This window comes from Bison bison, unplaced genomic scaffold (genome assembly GCF_000754665.1).
Source record: "Bison bison bison isolate TAMUID 2011002044 unplaced genomic scaffold, Bison_UMD1.0 scf7180017864310, whole genome shotgun sequence".
NCBI lineage: Eukaryota > Metazoa > Chordata > Mammalia > Artiodactyla > Bovidae > Bison > Bison bison.
Genome location: NW_011494882.1, coordinates 3081519 through 3086963, shown reverse-complemented (window position 1 = coordinate 3086963; position 5445 = coordinate 3081519).

Sequence of the window (5445 nt, the reverse complement as noted above, 5' to 3'; positions counted from 1 at the left end):
TGTACAGTTCTTCTGTGTATTCTTGCCACCTCTTCTTAATATCTTCTGCTTCTGTTAGGTCCATACCATTTCTGTCCTTTATTGAGCTCATTTTTGCATGAAATGTTCCTTTGGTATCTCTGATTTTCTTGAAGAGATCCCTAGTCTTTCCCATTCTGTTGTTTTCCTCTATTTCTTGGCATTGACCGCTGAAGACGGCTTTCTTATCTCTTCTTGCTATTCTTTGGAATTCTGCATTCAGATGTTTATATCTTTCCTTTTCTCCTTTGCTTTTCACTTCTCTTCTTTTCACAGCTATTTGTAAGGCCTCCCCAGACAGCCATTTTGCTTTTTTGCATTTCTTTTCCATGGGGATGGTCTTGATCCCTGTCTCCTGTACAATGTCACGAACCTCATTCCATAGCTCATCAGGCACTCTATCTATCAGATCTAGGCCCTTAAATCTATTTCTCACTTCCACTGTACTCATTAGTGTCTTATAATTTTCTGTGTACAGTTCTTTTGTCTCCTTAGTTAGGTTTATTCTTAGATACTTAATTCTTTTTGTTGCAATGGTGAATGGGATGGATTCCTTAATTTCACATTCTGAGTTTTCATTGTTAGTGTATAGAAATGCAAGTGATTTCTGTGTATTGATTTTGTATCCTGCAACTTTGCTAAATTCACTGATTAGTTCTAGTAATTTTCTGATACTATCTTTAGGGTTTTCTATGTATAGTGTCATGTCTTCTGCAAACAGTGAGAGCTTTACTTCTTATTTTCTGATCTGAATTCCTTTTATTTCTTTTTCATCTCTGATTTCTGTAGCTAGGACTTCCAGAATTATACTGAATAATAGTGGTGAAAGTGGACACCCTTATTTTGTTCCTAATCTTAGTGGGGAATGCTTTCCATTTTTCACCATTGAGAATAATATTTGCTGTAAGCTTATCATATATGGCCTTTACTATGTTGAGGTAGGTTCCTTCTATGCCCATTTTTTGAAGAGTTTTAGTCATAAATGGGTGGTGAATTTTGTCAAAGGCTTTTTCTGCATCTATTGAGATTATCATATGGTTTTTATCTTTCAATTTGTTTATATGGTATATCACATTGATTGTTTTGAGTATATTGAAGAATCCTTACATCCCTGAAATAAACCCAACTTGATCATGGTGTATGATTTTGTTGTGTTGCTGAATTCTGTTAGCTAAAATTTTGTTGTGGATTTTTGCATCTATGTTCATCAGTGATATTGGCTTTTAGTTTTCTTTTTGTGTGTTGTCTTTGTCTGGTTTTGGTACCAGGGTGATGGTGGCCTTGTAGAATGAGTTTGGAAGTGTTTCTTCCCCTGAAATTTTTTGAAAGCGTTTTAGAAGGATAGGCATTAGCTCTTCTCTAAATGTTTGATAGAATTCTCCTGTGAAGCCATCTGGTCCTGGGCTTTTCTTTTTGGGGAGATTTTTGATCACAGCTTCAATTTCAGTGCTTGTAATTGGGTTGTTCATAATTTCTATTTCTTCCTGGTTCAGTCTTGAAAGACAGAACTTTTCTAAGAATCTGTCCATTTCTTCCAGGTTATCTGTTTTATTGCCATATAGTTGTTCGTAATAGTCTCTTTTAATCCTTTTTATTTCTTCATTGTCTGTTGTAACTTCTCTTTTTTCATTTATAATTTTGTTGATTTGATTCTTCTCTCTTTTTTTCTTGATGAGTCTGGCTAAAGATTTGTCAATTTTGTCTATCTTCTCAAAGAACCAGCTTTTGGGTTTACTAATCTTTACTATTGTTTCTTTCATTTATTTTTCATTTATTTCTGCTTGGATCTTTATGATTTCTTTCCTTCTAGTAATTTTGGGGGAGGTGTTGTTCTTTTTCCAGTTGTTTTAGGTGTAAGGTTAGGTTGTCTATTTGATGTTTTTCCTGTTTCTTGAAGTAGGATTGTATTGCTATAAACTTCTATCTTAGAACTGCTTTTGCTGCTGTCCCTAGGTTTTGAGTTGTCGCTTTTTCATTGCCATTTGTTTCTAGAAATTTTTTTATTTCCCTTTTGATTTCTTCAGTACCCTGTTGGTTATTTAGAAATGTGTTGTTTAATCTCCAAGTGTTTGTGTTTCTTACAGTTTTTTTCCTTGTAAATGATATCTAGTCTCATAGCATCGTGGTTGAAGATGCTTGATACAATTTCAATTTTCTTAAATTTACTGAGCTTTGATTTGTGACCCAAGATGTGGTCTATCCTGAAGAATGTTCCAATTGCACTTGAGAAGAAGGTGTATTCTTCTGCATTTGGATGGAATGTCCTGAAGATATCAACGAGATCCATCTCATCTAATGTATCATTTAAGACTTGTGTTTCCTTATTAATTTTCCATTTTGATGATCTGTCCATTGGTGTGAGTGAGGTGGTAAAGTCTCCTACTATTATTGTGTTACTGTCAATTTCTCCTTTTATGTCTGTTAGTGTTTGTCTTATGTACTGAGGTGCTCCTATGTTGCTGCTGCAGCTGCTAAGTCACTTCAGTCATGTCCGACTCCGTGTGACTCCATAGACAGCAGCCCACCAGGCTCCTCTGTCCCTGGGATTCTCCAGGCAAGAACACTGGAGTGGGTTGCCATTTCCTTCTCCAGTGCATGAAAGTGAAAAGTGAAAGTGAAGCCACTCAGTTGTGTCCAACTCAGCGACCCCATGGACTGCAGCCTACCAGGCTTTTCTGCCCATAGGAGTTTCCAGGCAAGAGTACCAGAGTGGGTTGCCATTGCCTTCTCCCACTCCTATGTTGGGTGCATAGATATTTACAATTGTTACGTCTTCCTCTTGGCTTGATCCCTTGATCATTATGTAGTGACCTTCCTTATCTCTTGTAATCTTCTTTAAGTTCTATTTTGTCTGATATGAGGATTACTACTCCAGCTTTCTTTTGCTTCCCATTTGCATCAAATATATTTTTCTAGCCTCTCACTTTCAGTCTATATGTGTCTTGAGGTCTGAAGTGGGTTTCTTGTAGACAGCATATATAGGGGTCTTGTTTTTATGTCCATTCAGCCAGTCTGTGTCTTTTGGTTGGAGCATTTAATCCATTTACATTTACAGTAATTATTGATACATATGTTCCTATTGCCATTTTCTTAATTGTTTGGGATTGATTTTGTAGATCTTTTTTCTTCTGTTGTATTTCTTGACTATATAAGTCCATTTAACATTTGTTGTAAGCTGGTTTGATGGTACTGAATTCTCTTAACTTTTGCTTGTCTGAAAAGCTTGTTACTTCTCCATCAATTTTGAATGAGATCCTTGCCAGGTACAGTAATCTTGGTTGTAGATTTTGCCCTTCCAGTGCATTAAATATATCCTGCCATTCCCTCTGGCCTGCAGACTTTCTGCTGAAAGATCAGCTGTTAAGTGTATGGGGCTTCCCTTGTATGTTACTTGTTGCTTCTCTGTTGCTGCTTTTAATTTTCCTTCTTTGTGTTTAGTCTTTGTTAGTTCTATTAGTATGTGTCTTGGTGTGTTTCTCCTTGGGTTTTTCCTGTATGGGACTCTTTGTGCCTCTTGGACTTCATTGACTATTTCCTTTTCCATGTTGGGGAAATTTTCAACCATAATCTCTTCAAAAATTTTCTCATACCCTTTTTTTTTTTCCTCTTCTTCTTCTGGGATCCCTATAATTCGAATGTTGGTGCATTTGATATGGCCCCAGAGGTCTCTGAGACTATCCTCAGCTCTTTTCAGTCTTTGTAATTTATTCTGCTCTTCAGAAGTTATTTTCACCCTTTTATCTTTCAGCTCACTGAAAGATATCTGCTTCAGATATTCTGTTATTGATTCCTTTTAGAGTATTTTTAATTCTAGTAATTGTGTTGTTTGTATGTTTATTCCTTAATTCTTCTAGGTCTTTGTTAATTGATTCTTGTATTGTCTCCATTTTGTTTTCAAGGTTTTTGATCATCTTTACTATCATTATTCTGAATGCCTTTTCAGGTAGTTTGCCTATTTTCTCTTCATTTATTTGGACTTTTGTGTTTCTAGTTTGTTCCTTCATTTGTGTAGTATTTCTCTGCGTTTTCATTTATTTTTTTTTTAAGTTATTGTGTTTGAGGTCTCCTTTCCCAGGCTTCAAGGAAAGTTGAATTCTTTCCTTGAAGAAGGTTGAATTCTTTCTTCCTTTTGGTGTCTGCCCTCCTAAGATTGGTCCAGTGGTTTGTATGAGCTTCATTTAGGGTGAGATTTGTGCTGAGTTTTTGTTTGTTTGTTTCTCCTCTGATGGGCAAGGCTGAATGAGGTGGTAATCCTGTCTGCTGATGATTGGGTTTGTACTTTTGTTTTGTTTGTTGTTTAGATGAGGTGTCCTGCACAGGGTGCTATTGGTGATTGGGTGGTGCAGGGTCTTGTATTCAAGTGGTTTCCTTTGTGTGAGCTCTCACTGTTTGATACTCCGCAAAGAGTCAGACACGACTGAGTGACTGAACTGAACGGAACTGAGGGTTAGTTCTCTGGTAGTCTAGGGTCTTGGAGTCAGTGCTCCTACTCCAAGGCTCAGGGCTTGATCTCTGGTGAGGAATGAAGATTCCACAAGTGGTTTGTTATGGCATTAAGAGAGATTAAAACAAATATCCAAAACAAGAAACCGAAGATGAACCCCAAACAAATGGCTGTTACAAAATCAGGCAACTAATAATTAAAATAATGGAATATACACATATACATATACACCCATGAGCAAAGTGGAAACAGTCCACCAAAAATAAAGTACAGTAGATTGACCCAGCAAAAAAGGAAATCAAAAATTATATTCATCAATTAAGAACAAAACTAACTTAAGCACAAACTGGAGAACAAAACTAAAGCAAGGTGCCAAGTGGGGAATAAAGAAATAAAAACAAAACTAACAAATATGTTGAAAGGAAAGGAAAGAAAGAAAGAATATATATGCAGAGTTAAATAGAGGTAGATGAAGAAGATTTATAAACATTAAAGATTAATTGCAAGGAAAAAGAACAGTAGGAAAGGCAAACAAAGGAATAAATGTAGAAACATATGATAGGTTTAAAAAAATTAAAAATTAAAATTATGAAAAAGAGAAAAGAAAAAAAGGAAGAAGAAACAAAAAAGGAAAAAAAAAAAAAAGGAAAACTCCATAGAACTGCAAAAGCCCAACATAGAGGCAGAGGTTTATAATAACAATAGAAAGTGTGACTGAATATACACATATATGCCCACAATCAAAATCAAAACAGTCCAACAAAAATAAAGTACAATAGATTGACCTGGCAAACAAAGGAAACCAAAAATTATATCTATCAGAGTAAAACTAATTAAAGCACAAACTGGAAAACAAAACTAAAGCAAGGTGCCAATTGGGGAATAAGGCAATGAAAATAAAACTAACAAATATGTTGAGAGGAAAGGAGAGAAAGAAAGAATAGATATGCAAAGTTAAATAGAGGTAGATAAAGAACATTTAT